General features: G+C 46.9%; 1 long non-coding RNA gene across 3 annotated transcripts in view; it reads right to left on the reverse strand.

The window, feature by feature from the left end:
- Positions 1-9541, reverse strand: part of LOC122463064 — a 31089-nt gene extending 21548 nt beyond the window's left edge. The window contains exons 1-2 of one of the 3 annotated variants that reach the window (XR_006286043.1): positions 9322-9541; positions 1096-1241 (exon numbers count right to left, since the gene is read on the reverse strand). This is a non-coding gene — a long non-coding RNA (uncharacterized LOC122463064). Of the gene's footprint in view, positions 1-1095; positions 1242-6986; positions 8372-9321 lie in introns of those variants that run through there. The other 2 variants (XR_006286042.1, XR_006286041.1) reach the window with 2 other exon arrangements.
- Between the last annotated feature and the right edge of the window lie 5509 nt (positions 9542-15050).

Here is a 15050-nt window from a genome sequence, read left to right on the forward strand (position 1 = left end):
CAATTTATCAACTTCCTTCTTGAACTGGGTGCACCAGAACTGGACAGAGTGTCCCAGCCATGGTCACAACAGCGTCAACCTCTCTTCTACTCGAGATTCCCCTCTTTATACGTTCTAGGATGGCATGAGCTCAGGTCAGGGGGTGTTTTGCTGGAGCTAGAGGCAGGGCAGCTGCATATTAGTTAATTTGTAAAGGCCATGGGTGTATTGAACTGCTGTAACATGCCAGGGGCCAGTGACCCTGGTAAGATTCAGCATAAGTAAAGCACAAAGCTAGCATAAAGACCCCTCTATTTCCCTTCTCCCCCTGTCTTGGGCAGAGCTCAGCTCCAGAGCCGGGATGAATTTAGCCCTTAGGCCCAGGTTTAGGGAAGCACTTAACTTTAACCAAAGGCTAAAGTCCCATTGAAATCAATGAGATTTAAGCTTGCTTAAACACATGGTTAAGTATGTGTCTGAATAGGATTTAAGCACATGCTTTCCTGAATCAGGGCCTTAGTGTCTGTGCTTAACAGCCAGTGTTTAGTCCTTTCTGCTGCAGGCATCCGCCTGGTGGAGATGGGCTCGCCTAGGGTTACATTACAGTAAAAGGTTGATTCACTGGCCAGGATTGGAGAGAGATTCACATTTTCTCCACTGCCTTCAACTGGAGGAAATAATCTCCAGCCCTCAGGGATGCTGACCGGGAATGCATTTCAAAACTAGGTGGGTAGAGAGAAGAGGGAATGACGGGGAAAGCAGATGATAAAAGTTAATGTAATGAATGTGGCATTCTAACGCGCAGCCTTGTTATTATGAATCTCGTGCAGAGCATGGCTTTGATTGGCTGCAGCTCACACCTAGCCTCTGGTGCTCTTCACTTGCCATGGCGAACTCCCCCTCACTTTTTTACTGCTCTGGAGCTGTCTGCCTTTCAGTCTTTTGAGATGTCAAGGCTCCATCTCCTTCTCTTTCCCTTTTTCTTTTTCTGTCACTTCCTTCATCCCTCTCTCTGTATGTCTTGATCTTTTACACACAAATCACAATTTCTTGATCTTCATTTCTCTCCTCCCCTCAGTCTTTGAATACCTTGAGAACAGACTCTGTAGCACCTACCTATAGCGTAAGACATGTACATCTTCCAGGGACCACTGTGATCATCTAGTCTGTGTCACCAAACTGGTCTTCTTTCCCTCCTCTGTGATCCTTCCAGTCCAAACTGGGAAGCCAAAGGATCTGTCTGTGTACAACCCGATCTATTGCTGTCCGAAACAGACAAAAGTTTTAAAGAAAGGACTGTGTGGCCAACAGTATTATCAACTATATGTGATAAAATAGAAACGTAAAATGTTAACAAGATGCAGAAATGAAGGAAACATTAAGGACCATTCCCCTCACCCGCAGTGGTATTGTTAAATATGGCTAGCAGTTCGACGTGGAGCCATGAAATGGCACTACAGAAGCCTTTCCAGTACTATTGTGTACCTCAGAGCATATACTTTGGTTTGAAGACCCATACTCAGTCTCAGGAGGAGCCCACAGCTAGCGGTCCAACTCTAAATCTGAACTGGTACCCTCTTCTGGAATATCCGCATTATGGCATTTACCTAGTATGTTCATGCTAGATTGTAGCTTTCCACATTCCTGGTTAAATTATTCAAGTAACTGCAATTCTATCCCTCCAGTCTATCCAGTGCATCCATCTCTTTGTAGCTGAGTGCTGTTGTTTCTGTTCCCTGCCCTCTCAGAATGTTACTCCTTTTACTGGTGCAATTGCACTGATGGTAATTACATCCAGGCCTCAGTTTGTGTTCTTCTTTGCGACTTTCATTTTTCCTTATTATCCTTAGATTGCTCAGGTGAGGATACAGAACCACATCCTTAAAATGAGTCAGGGCAGTGTCTGATTTCCTTTCACACTGCAGCCTCCCTTCAGGAATTCCTTTCACCTAGACCTTCAGGGATTAAGAGAGGTAACCTGGTTCATTGTCCCAGAGACTATCACCTCGACATCTAGGCTGGGTTACCATTTTTTGTAACCTAATTGGAATTCTTTCACTCTTTTGTGACCTGTCACGTCCAAGTAAGCAAGCCAAAGCGTCCATTTGTTTATTCACTTTTGCCAGCAGATGTATGAATCATAGATAATAAATGGTCAAATTGAAAACGGTACATTTTAATGAGAATGCAACAATGAACACTACCCACCCCCCACTAACTTTATATATTAAACCTGACTGTGGGTTCAATTCACATTCATTCCCTGTCCAGTTATTTGCTGGAGAGCTAACTTTGTTCTCTATCCATTTTAGGCCTGACTCTTTCCCATTTACTCTAGTGTAAATCAGGAGTGACTCCACTGAAGTGAATGGAACTAGTCATGTAAATCAGGTGTGAGAGAAGACCCCATCTTTCCTTTCTATGTTACGACCTTAAATTTCAAGGCCCCCATTCTGTGTTGCCCTCTCAGGAGGTTAGGACTGCAAGTTTGAACATGCCAAATTCTGACAGTGAAAGGAAAGCGAAGGTTCTTACAGCAATAGTAATTTGCCACATTGCACATTGTGGATATATTAAAGTATGTGTTGAATGGCATAGCTAGTAATCAAAAATCCTGGACATGTGCAATGTGCTGAATTATGGGTGTGCTTGTAAATGTGTATGTGATGATTGAGCGTGAGCCTGCACGTGAGTGCACATAAGCATGTGAGTGCTAGGATCGTCTGGGCATATATCTCCCGATCAATTCCCTGCCAGTTCAGGGGTCTCAGACATTGGTGCACCTCAGTTCCTCCTATTCTATGCCTGTGTCACACAAGATTAGTCTCCTGAGGGCTCAGATCAGGGGTAATTGGGAGGAGTTTAGTGGCCTGTGATGTGCAGGAGGTCAGATGAGCTGATCTGGTGGTCCCTTCTGGCCTTAAACTCTATGAGCGTGTTTGCTCACATGGCTTTGCATTATAGAATTGTAAGGTTAGAAGGGACCACCAGGGTCATCTAGTCTAACCCCCTGCCAAGATGCAGGGTTTGCTGTGTCTAAACCATCCAAGACAGATGGCTCCAGCCCCCTTTTGAAAACCTCCAGAGAAGGAGCTTCCTCAACCTCCCTAGGCAGGCTGTTCCATTGTCCCACTGTTCTTGCAGTGAGAAAGTTTTTCCTGAGATTTAATGTAAATCAGCTATGCTGCAGTTTGACCCCACTGCCTCTTGTCCTGTCCTGCCCTGCCCGCTGTGGCAAGAGGAAACAACTTTTCCTCCATTTTTTTATGGCAGCCTTTCACGTATTTGAAGACTGTGGTCATGTCCCCCCTTAATCTCCTCTTTTCCAAACCAAATTTACTCAGTTCCTTCAGCTATTGACTACGGTCAATCCAGTGCAAGGTCTCTGCCTTGCTATTCAAATCCCTCCAGCAGACTGGCCTTGGCTGCTTGAAAGACACCTCCCTATTAGTGACCACAGCTTCCCATGACAGCTAGCTACGTAGATGGACAGATGGACGCACATGCCTGCAAGTCTATGAAGATGTGTGCATGATTGTCTGTGTGTGCAAATGGTTCATTTGTATGAATGTATGTAGTATTGTATGAATGTATTGTATGTTTGTATTTGTATGAATGTATTCATAGACTTCCTTTTCTAAAGAACATGCCCATGGTGGTTGTACAGGCAGCAGCAGCAACTAACTCACATGATGGAAGGGGAGAAAGAGAGGGAGGTAATTAGAAGCTGTGTGATATCACACACCTTCCTGCCGACACCCAGGGAGAGCGATCGCACACACACATTCTCCACAGACAAGTGTTAACATCCTTCCCAATTTTTTTTCTTTTTTGAGAGAGAGGCCTTCTCTTCGCTGCTAAGAAAAGGTGTGTTTTTACCTCAGGGCAATGCACGAGCTTACCTGTTGTAAAAACGCAGTGGAGATAAGGCACAGTGGTTTTAGTGTGAGCTAAATTTGGCAAGGTCAGTAGCGCTGACTGACCTTGGTTTACCTTGTGGTAAAACTTAAGTGCCTCGTCTCCACTGTGTTTTTACAACAGGAGAGTTCAGGCGCATTAGTAACGCTGAGGTAAAAACCACACCTTTTCTCTTAGCAATGAGGACAAGGCCAAAGAGAGACAGAAATAGGGAGGCTTACCCTTTCTCACTCTGGACCTCACACCTCTCGTCAGTCCGCCCCACTGAACTCCTTCCCAGCCCATCTTGGAATCATCACAGGCACCTTTGACTCAGCCATACTCATCTATTTTCTTATGGGGAATAATCCAAGTCAGTAATCAGCTCCCTTGACTTTAAGAGGGCAGAGGAGGACACATTCCAGCCCCTTGGAAGCCAGCTACTCTGAAGGGATGGCTGGAACCTCTCTCTGCTCCGAGATGTGAGGACCAGCTCCTGCCATGCCTATTAGCCTTGGGGAAGTCAGCAGTCCTCTCTCTGCAGCACAGCCTGCCCCTGAAGTGCTGGCCAGCCTCTGAGAAGACAGGTGGCTTCCACTTCTCTCCAGTTTGTGGATGGGAAGTTACATACCAGCCTGTCCTGGCAGAGCCAGCAAGCCTTGGCGAATCTGGCTGGATTTTCCTTCAGCCAGCTGGCATTAGGGAAGCTCTTTCCTGCATCTGGGTAAACCAGAGGGCTGTGCAGAGGAAGGCATGATCCAGATGCCTTCACTATCCCTCAAGCCTTTCACTTTACTGGGGTTTGGTTAAGCAGGGGTGTGCATTGTGGTATTTGGAAGATGCAGTAGAAATTCAGGGCTGTCTCCACAGCTGGTGTACACTGGTGTAGCTCTAGTACAGTTCAATGGAACTGCACTGACTTACAGCGGGTGAGGAGACCGTTACTGCTATATCTCACTGATAAGCATAGTGCTTGACTGACATGAAAGGAGACAAAGTTCCTGCCCTGAGGAACTCACAAGCTCAGTTAGATCTTGGGAAATGACCACAGATCTTATGAGGTGGGGAAGGGAACAGGCTACAAAGAAACAGCCCTTGGAAGACCAGCCCCAGCAGAGAGCTCAGATTGTGAATTTTGTTTCTACTTCCAGCAAAGCTGGCTGGGAAATTTTATTTCATGTGGCAATTTTTGATGAAAACAACTTTGTTTTTTGTTTTTGCTAAAAGTATTTTGGGTTTTCCAAAAAAGGACATTTTGGAAGGTTTCAGCAACTGAAAATGCATTTCTTGGGTTTTAGCAACTGAACAATTTTGGTTTAAAAAAATTCACAAGACAGAACTATTTTTTGGGGGGGAGGGGAGAGGTGTGTCAATAAAAACCCACACGTTTTTGATTAAAACAGGTTTTCCCCCAACCATTTCCATTTTGTCAAAAAGCTATTTATGCACTGAAAGAAAAAAAAACATTCTGGTGGAAAAATTGTGATCAGCTCTAGTCTTGTGCTTTTCTGGTGGCTTTTAGACCATGCTTCATGCCTGCGGTATCCCCCAGTGTTCTCTATAATCGGGGTTGGATAGTGGCAGGGCTGAGTTTCTGTAAGGTGCGGGGACTGTCAGCAGAGCCAACCTAACTAGTGAGCCACATCTCCCACCTGGAGAGCTGTGTGTGTCCAGCACATTCCTGCTTTCCAGACTCAAACTGGGGCCCTTCAGACAGGTGATGCCCCCCACACTACAAGAAAGATGTGGAAAAATTGGAAAGAGTCCAGCGGAGGGCAACAAAAATGATTAGGGGGCTGGAGCACATGACTTATGAGGAGAGGCTGAGGGAACTGGGATTATTTAGTCTGCAGAAGAGAAGAATGAGGGGGGATTTGATAGCTGCTTTCAACTACCTGAAAGGGGGTTCTAAAGAGGATGGATCTAGACTGTTCTCAGTGGTAGCAGATGACAGAACGAGGAGTAATGATCTCAAGTTGCAGTGGGGGAGCTTTAGGTTGGATATTAGGAAAAACGTTTTCACTAAGAGGGTGGTGAAGCACTGGAATGGGTTACCTAGGGAGGTGGCGGACTCTCCTTCCTTAGAGGTTTTTAAGGTCAGGTTTGACAAAGCCCTCGCTGGGATGATTTAGTTGGGGATTGGTCCTGCTTTGAGCAGGGGGTTGGACTAGATGACCTTCTGAGGTCCCTTCCAACCCTGAGATTCTGTGATCCCAAAAGGATCATGTATCTGAATGTGCAACAATGGAGCTATATAAACAGCTCTATCCACGGCCCGTTAAATTCAGTGGCTGTTTGGCTGGGTCTTATAACCTTGGAACTGAACTTCCCTGACTGCTGATAATGTTCCGGCTGGGTTCCTTTCTTTGTCCTGGGACAAACCAAAAGCCTGGATCCAAACACCCCAACCTCCAGAAAATCTGGAGCAGTTTCTAAACTTTGTAGCTGAAGTCAGAGGAACATCACCTTCACCTGCTGGAACAGCTGTTCCCCCAATCCTGGCAGTCCTCAACTGAGCACCGGCCATAACAACATGCAGGCCACATAGCTGGTTGAATAAGTTAAACAACCTCTTTGTAAATAACTTACCAGTGAGCCACAGAAAAACTGCCATGGAACAATGGGCTGGGCAAATGTTCTTTGACCATCTCTAGAACTGATTGATTAGTACAAAGAAACCCCCCTCAGTTTGGAATCATTTACTCAACAAAAGATGCTACACTTCAGATAAACAACAACAAGTCAGTTGGATGGCTCTGCAGGGTTCACATTCCCAGCAAGCCCGACTCCCTCTGGATGGGTGATGCTTCTAACTAGTTCCATCAGTTCTAGCACGAGGTCACCAGCTGGTAACCCAACCGCCCTGCTTAACTCATTATGTTTTAAGACAGTGGTTCTGAACCTTTCCAAACTACTGTACCCCTTTTCAGGCATCTGATTTGTCTTGCGCACCCTCACGTTTCACCTCACTTAAAAACAACTTGCCTACAAAATCAGATATAAAACCACAAAAGTGTCCCAGCACACTATTACTGAAAAAATTGCTGACTCTCTCATTTTTACCACATAATTATAAAACAAATAAATTGGACTATAAATGTTATACTTACATTTCAGTGTGATACTTGAGCTTGTTTTTCACTTGTGAGCCTTGTCTGAAGCCCGAGCCCCAGGCTGAAGCATGTAACTTAGCTTTACAGGCCTCCTGTGGCATGGGGCCCTGGGCAATTGCCCTGTTTGTTACCCTGATGTTGGCCAGGCACTTCTGATCCCCTTAAACTCATCCCGTGACCCCCCAGGGGCTGCCTCCAGGTTGCAAAACACTGATCTGGTGGAGTTGAGTACCCCCTGGAAGACCTCTGCGTACCCCCAGGGAAACGTGTGCCCTTGGTTGAGAACCACTGTTTTAAGGTGCTTTTAGATATCGCTGGTATGAAGGGCCTTGGGTTTGCTCTTTTTCCAGCCTGCTGGAATAAACTCACCTGCATTCACCTGGGCGGACCTTGGGCAGTCTTTAAGGACATCTGTTCTAGTATTAGTGAAAAGAGAGTCAGGCAACATTCCTGGGTGATTTACTTCATTGCTCCAGGAATCAGGAGTTCATGAATTGCAAATCACATCTGGCTCTCTGGAGGGGGTAGCATGACTGCTCTTATCAGGGTGAAACCCATTTAACAGCTCAGTTATGAAAGCATTACATGGTGTTAAATGAGACTGGTTTGGTATTTCTGTGCCAAGCCATATAAGGGCCATGTTTCAGGTATAGCCAGATGGGAGCAGTGTAACCTTTCTAGGTAAGCTTGTGACACCCGCTTTGCTACCTGCCAGTACAACCTTCTCAGGATTGTGGTGGCCACAGGCTCCCATATGAATAAGCCTCAGTGCCTGGGGCTGGCCCTGCTTCTCTGTGCAAGAGGCAGCTGGAGGGCATGGGCCCAAGCAGGGAGGTAATGGAGACTCCCCAGCAGCTCAGGTGTCTTAGGGTTGGAACAAAAGCTGGAGAAACATGCAGAGCCACCCCTGCAGACTCTATTGACTCCGGCTCTGGAATGCATAGCAGCAGGGGTCCCCACAGCCAAACTCCTCTCCCCAGGTAATTCAGTAGGGCACGGGGAGCTCCCTGGAGGAAGCCTCCCTCCTACTCCTCATCTATCATCCTAGCTTAAAGGCTGTAGCAGTCTCCATGATTCTAGTGCTCTCCCTCGGGGGGGGGGGGGGGGGCACAAACAACTTCCCCCATCCTGACCCTATATGGTTTCTTCTGCAAGAGGCATCTCTGTTCTGAGGTGGTGATGGCAAGAACTGCCTTTTATGGCAGGTGAGATTAATCAACACCTCCCCCCCATTTAAAAGGTAAACCTGGCTGCTGGGCTAGTGTAACTTTGCTATAGGACTCAGCTGTGCCCCACTGAAATCAATGCAGGTTTGATTGCATTGGCAGCGGGATTGGGCCTTGGTGCTGTCTCTTCCATCATCTCCCTGTGCAGATATGGCAAGCAAGCCCCCAGGAATCAGAAGGTGTGGTTCCTGTCCCTGAACATGGCAAAGCCGCCATAGGGATTAATCCTGCCAGGTCCTGCATACCACCTGTAAAGGTGCTGTCTACCCTCACTCCACCTTGACTTCAGGGGGAGCTGAAGGCAAGCAGGATCGGCCTTTGACTTCCCTGTATTTTAGCTCATCTGTCTATTAAATGGTGTGTCTGCATAGGCAGGGGAGAGGGAGAGGGTGATAGCAATTTGCTGCTGTTACAGGTCAGGAGTAAATGACTTTCCTCCAGGTGCAAGGGGAGGAGCTGTGACTTGCAGAGGTGGCTTTGAGTCTGAAGAGATGTCTGCCCTTCAGGCTGGAGACAGTATTGCCAACCCCAAGGGTTCAAACATCACGAGTCAGGCTCACCAACTGAGATTTGCTTTAAAAATCATGAGATTATGTACAAATAATAGATTTGCTCCTCTTTTTATTTGCCTTTTGCTTTTTGAGCCATCAGGGTGCCCAGGGGTTATATTTGGAAGCTTTCTCCACAGCCCCAAGGGCCAGAAATGTACATTTTCTTTAAGAAAGAAGCCTAAAATCATCACACTTCCACTTGACTCCAGGAGCTGGGGCTTTTAGGAAAACAATAATTATCCTGAGATGCATGACAAGCTCATGAGAGTTGGCACTGCACTGGAGGTGTACACTACAGCTCTGGAAGACATACTGCCTGAGCTCTGATCAAGCTAATGAGCTAAAAATAGTACGTAGCCATGGCAGCAGGAGGGAGTAATTGTCATGACTATCATCCCATCCAAGATGCTAGGTACACATTCAGGGCAGCTGGCCACACCCATTGTGCATGCTACCATGGCAACACTATTTTTAGTGTGTTAGCTCAATTAGAGTTGACATGGATATGGCTCCTGGAGCTGGAATTTTACGCCTCCTGCTCAAGGGTAGACTCACCTGCAATGCCTCCTAATGCTCCAGCTGGGATGATGGAGCTGACGTACCATCCCTCACTCAGGGCTGTGCCTAAACCAAGAATATAACTCTTTAAACCAACCTATGCCTCAGTTTCCCCATCAGTACCATGGGGCTGCAGCTGCTCGTTCACCTTGGCCAATGGCTGTGCACTTTCTGGGCACTGCTATTAGCTGGACATGGAATGATTTAGACCACCCATGGAAGCTCCCTGCTGCAACAAGAGACCAGAAAAAGATAGTTGATGGGGAATGAAAAGAAATGAAACAATGAAAAGCTTAAGGGGTTTTATTTAATTCTGGTTTTTGTTGTTGTTTTTTTTAAAGCCAGAACTTCATAAAAGTTGGATTCAGCAGGTGGAAGTTTTAACTCCTGTGGAACTGAAATTAAAAACAAAAATTCCTTTCAATCACCAGCTCGTAGGGGTCGGCCCACCTCTCCTGGCTGTCTCTGCTCAACAGCCACTCTGTTCCATTAACATTCAGTCAAGCAATTAAATGGAGTATTATCTTATTTATTTTGGCTTGCCTCCTTGCCAGTTCCCTGCTGTAAAGTAAATGATTGCTGGGTTAGATTAACAGAAAGCATATGTGGAAATTACCTTTTAATTTCTTAATTACATCGCACTCACCTGCAGCTCAACCTGCCTATATGAGGCAAATGTGCTGTTAATTTCCATTGCTGTATTTTCTGCATTCTCATAAATTAGGATCCCATGAAAGAGGAGGCATGTAAATAATTCCTTTTTCCTACTCCCACCCATCTTGTGGGATACAGAGTGGGGCTATTCTTATCTTTGTTAGCAGCAGGGATTCATATTCGACTGGGATATTCAAAGGAGTTAGAGTTGGGTGCCTAAATCCCAATGGAATTCAATGGGAGTTGGGTACTATTTAGGCTTCTTTGATAATCCTATTCATGCCAAAGTTAGAATGTGTTCTTGCGTGTTCTGCAGTCTCAGTGAGGTTAAGGGATAATAACCCCAGAAAGTCTCCTACTGTTTTTAATGAGAGCATTGGTGGTGAAATAAACCATGAAGTATTTGACCAGAAGAAGATCTTAGAGGGGTCTGTGGCTAGAAGAGAGACAGGAATGGGACAATCTTTAGCCAAAGAGCACGCACATGTACGCACACAAAATCTGTGCAACCGCTCTTGTTTGGTTTTCTGCAACTGCAGTGCTACGTTTCTAGGAGTCTGCTGCCTGTTGCCATTTTGCAAGGAGGAGTTAATGCAGGATGTTACCGAGGTGCTGCACATTGTGCTCTCTCTTGGAGACTTTGCTTCTGTTTTCTTATTTAGTCACTTCCCGTAATGTGGGAAGTAACTCATTCAGGCTGAAATTATACAGTTGTTGTGTGTGTCTAGAGAAGTGGAAAGGTTGCAGGCTGAACTCGACCCACTTGGCATTTTCAAACAGGCTGCGAATACATGCATGTCATGGAAGGTGGCTGGGACTAAGTTGATGGCTTTTGAAAAGGTCGTGGTGAGCATCGTCAAGCCCTCCTTCCTGCAAGGTGTGGTATATTAGGCGGCAGTACCATACTCTGCATCTGATCGCTAATGTAGATTAGTTTAAAACCTAACACAACATTATTTTGCAGAAGAAATACACCGCAAGTATTTTTTGTTGGCTCTTGGTTCTAATGTTACATAATTACTACAGCCCAGATGACTCAATTTGTGTATTCAGGCTTCCATTTTAGAACATTTAGGATGATCTCACAATCTTTTACTCCTACAAGCAGTTCCACTGCCTTGAATGGGATTAACTGTATGAGCAAGAAGAACTGCTTGCCAGATCATATCCCTTTATGTTGCCCAACCCTATAAGGAAATCATGTGTTTTTTTAAGTGGCATGAATCATGAAGTACTTTTTGTTGAACCCGTCCTCTCCCCATAAAATACAAATCTAAACCTGAAATTTCATAGGTCCATCCATGCTCCATGCCTCTACAATATATCTGCATTTGATCCACACCAGATTACACAAAACTCCTTATTCTCCAGAATGGGGTCACGTTCCATGATATCTATTAATGACTCTAAAGATTCCCTTGATTATCTGAAACCACGATTATCTCAACTTATTCAGTGTCTCCTGTGACATTTGGTTAATCGAGGTTGTTCTATATTATTATTATTATTTTTCAAGTGGGGTAATTATTGTACATTAAGCCATTAGCATTCATTACTCCTACAATGTGTAATTAGAACAATGGTGGATAGATTGCTACTGACTCTAATGACGTTTTTATAATTGTAATTTATTGTCATCAAATTACCTTTCTTAAAAATGAATCCTAATATTAGACCCTTAGTTCTGGGGAAGGGGGTGGCAATTATTTCTAATTGATGTTTCTTGTTTGCTCTCTCACGTGGGGAACTGCTGATCCAATCCCATGCCATGTCTTGGCAAGGAAGTTAACCAAGAGTAGCAAAGGCATTCCTGCAATGAGACCATTCATCATGTGCATCTTGCTGCCCCTTCATCTTCTTCATTCCCATCCCTTCTTTTATCCCTCTGAACCTGGGATGTGTGAAAGAGTCAACACAACTTTCTGGGGTCATGAAGGAGAGGCTGTGGCAGAAATTATTTGGGCTGATTTGCTGCTAAGTCACAGATGAGTTTTGGGTCAGATCCTCAGTCGCACCAAAGTCATGCTTGATGCAACCGAGCAGTGGGAGGAAGAGGAGAATGATTTTACACCAGCTTTCCACCTCTCTTGATTCTGGAACCACAGGGGGCTTAAAGGGCGGCCACTATAACCTAGAACAGCCTATGGGCAGAGCGAATCATTGTGGGCCCCAGATCCAACCCTCCTGCCCCAGGCCTGTCTCCTCCCCACGTCCCCATGCCTCCCAGCTTGCAGCCTGTATCAGGGTAATCCTTGCCCATTTCTTGTTAGACGTGGCTAGAGGCACAAAGGGACCTTAATAAGCACTGAGCACTTGGGCGTGGATGCACAAAAGGACTTAGGCGTTGTGATGCTGAGCATCACAGCATGTAACTTTCAGGTTCCTGGAAAAATCATTTGTGATTCACAAAGCCTGAGTGGCTGGGGGAGAGATGGGTGCCTGAGACTGCCATTCACAAAAGCCAGAAGGCTAGGCAGGGAGCCGCCTAAGCTAGCCAGTGGGAGATGCCACGACAGGGGTGTGTGCTAAGCCCTGCCCCTCCCATGGAGATAAACACCAGGCTGCAGGGAGGTGCCAGTTTCTGTGTGTGATCCTCAACCAGGAACTCTTTGGGGCAAGGCACCTATGCTGCTTTTGCAAGAAGCCGGGGGGCAGGGGGTAGGAGGACAGACACCCCTCATAACATTTAATCCAGTGGTTAGGGTACTCCCCTGGGATGTGGGATGCCTCCCCCTCATGGGAACAGGGATCTGCCACCTCTCAGGTAAGCATCCTACCTACTGAGCTATGGGCTATTCCACTGTAGGGCTCCCTCAGTCTCTCCTGTTGCATTTAAGTAACCGAGGAGTCGTTGGAGCAGGCGGACTGGATCCTGGGGCTCCCAGGTGAGTGCTCCAACTGCCAATCTATAGAGACAGCATCTCTCTCCCTCTTCCTGCCCCCCATGACTAAGAGAGTGAGCACAAGCATGAGACTGATGCTGCAGCCTAGTGGTTAGAGCACTCACCTAGGAAATGAGACCTCCCCCCTCCCCCCGCAGAATCTGATCCTCCTGCTCCAATGACTAATCATTTATCCCCAGTGCAACAGCTTCAATGGGAGAGCCTGAGGGAGCCCCACCTCAGAATAGCCCCTAGGCCAATGGTTAGAACACACCCCTAAGAGGCAGCAGCTCCCTCTGCAAATCCCTTCCTCCCTTCAGCTGTGGAGGGGACTTGAACCAGGGCTATCCCACATCCATTGGGCTAAAAGTTTGAGGGTACTTCCCCTACCCCCTCACCAGCTGTTCTGTGGGAACTCACCTGAGGGCGCTGATTCAGTCCGCAGGCTCAGAGGGCACCTATGGGATCAGGCCCCACATACAACTTAGGTGGCTGAATGCCAATCTTCCCCTGGCTTGTGGATCAGTCTGGGCTTAGGCATCCAGCCACCTGGAGGGAGGCTGCAGTGATCATGCCCCAAAGGCAGAGGAATGGGGATTTGGGAATTTTTATTGCAAACACTTAGGCACGGAGCAAGTTTGGGCACCTACAGAGTTCAGCAGCAGCCAAGCGGGCAATTTGTGCATTTCAGGGGAGCCTAACACAGCGATTTAGGTGCTAATTTTTTGTGTGCAGCCAGGCCTTGATATTTACATGGACGATGTCACCATTGCCATCTAAGCTAAGAGACAGGTTCATGCCAGGAGCTGTAATTTGTTCTCCCCATGCCTGGCTGTCAGTGAGTAAACCTGGGAACCAGTCTGAGCCCTAGTGGGTGGGGGGAATCCCTCGGGGAGGGCAGTCAGTATAACAACTCTTGCATTCCCAGAATATCCACCACAGGAGCCTCCTGCCAGAGGCTGCTATGGAATTACCCTGAGCTAGCACATCCTACTGCAGCTTTGGGCACACCCCTGCCCTGGGCACCGCTGCCTTTTTTTTCTGCCCACACCGTGTCCCCTGACCAAAGGGAAGTTGTAGCCACTTTCCACTGCTGCCGCTTCCTCTCCCAACAGCCCTGTTCCAAGGTCTATGCCAGCAGAAGCCAGTGTCGCTCACGGGATGAGCTCAGCCCTATGTCCAAATGGCCTCACTGGGCACTGCTCTCCTCCCCTGCCAGCCTCAGCATCCGTATGTGCAGCCAGACACATGGTGGTGAGTTTGCGCCCTGTGGATGTGGCAGGCTGTGCATTACTGAAAGGATGGTAGAATCCTGCCTACTTCGAAAGGCACGGAGTATGTCAGCGGTTTGCTCCTTCCACATGTGCTCAAGGTCTCCCATCCAAGTTTGTTCAACACTAAGACAAAGTCAGACGGCCGAGAGGCGACCTGTTTCCACCAATCTCTTGAAACAGGTTTTTCTCTATAGATAGATGAAAGCTCATCAGCACCCAGGCAGGGCTTGCTTATCAGGCACTGATTTAATGTTCATTCTCCTGCATTTTTCCCATTTCCCCGCTCTCCTTTGCTCCCATCTCCTTTATGTTCCCCAGCATAGCTCATGCTCTAGGGCACTGGCCATGGTGCTGAATGGCAGCCTGGCAATAGCAGCCCAAGCCTGAGCAGTAACTGTGGGGGATGATGCTAAAACTCCAGGTTTAATACTTTTCTCAGTGGTCCAGGCATTGCTGGTGCCCAGTAAGGTCATGGTGCTATGTAACATTTCATGGGTAACTCATGACAGCTCCATCCCTCAGGTCAACCATGGACAGACCATGTCCCTTCTCTCCTAACCCATTTGTGTCTTTAGAATCCATTGTGGTACCTGTACAGTGCTTGGAACCAGCTCCCATTGAATTCAAGTCTACCTTATCATGGTTCTTAAATCACAGCCATCTCCATGGCGTCTGAGTCAATGTGAGGTGCGCTATTCAATTCAACAGGAGAAAGGTTGGATTTGAAATACAGGGAATAAAATCATGTGTAGAATGGTTGGGAACTCTCCAAGATACCACAGCTGCTCTTAGGCCCAGATGCTCAACAGGTAGGTAGGTGCATAACTGCCATTGATTTTAGTGAGACAAGGTGGGGGAGGTCACCTCTTTCTTTGGACCAACTTCCATTGGTGAGAGAGACCAGCTTTCCAAGGCT

The sequence above is a fragment of the Chelonia mydas genome, chromosome 15 (assembly GCF_015237465.2).
Source record: "Chelonia mydas isolate rCheMyd1 chromosome 15, rCheMyd1.pri.v2, whole genome shotgun sequence".
Lineage (NCBI taxonomy): Eukaryota > Metazoa > Chordata > Testudines > Cheloniidae > Chelonia > Chelonia mydas.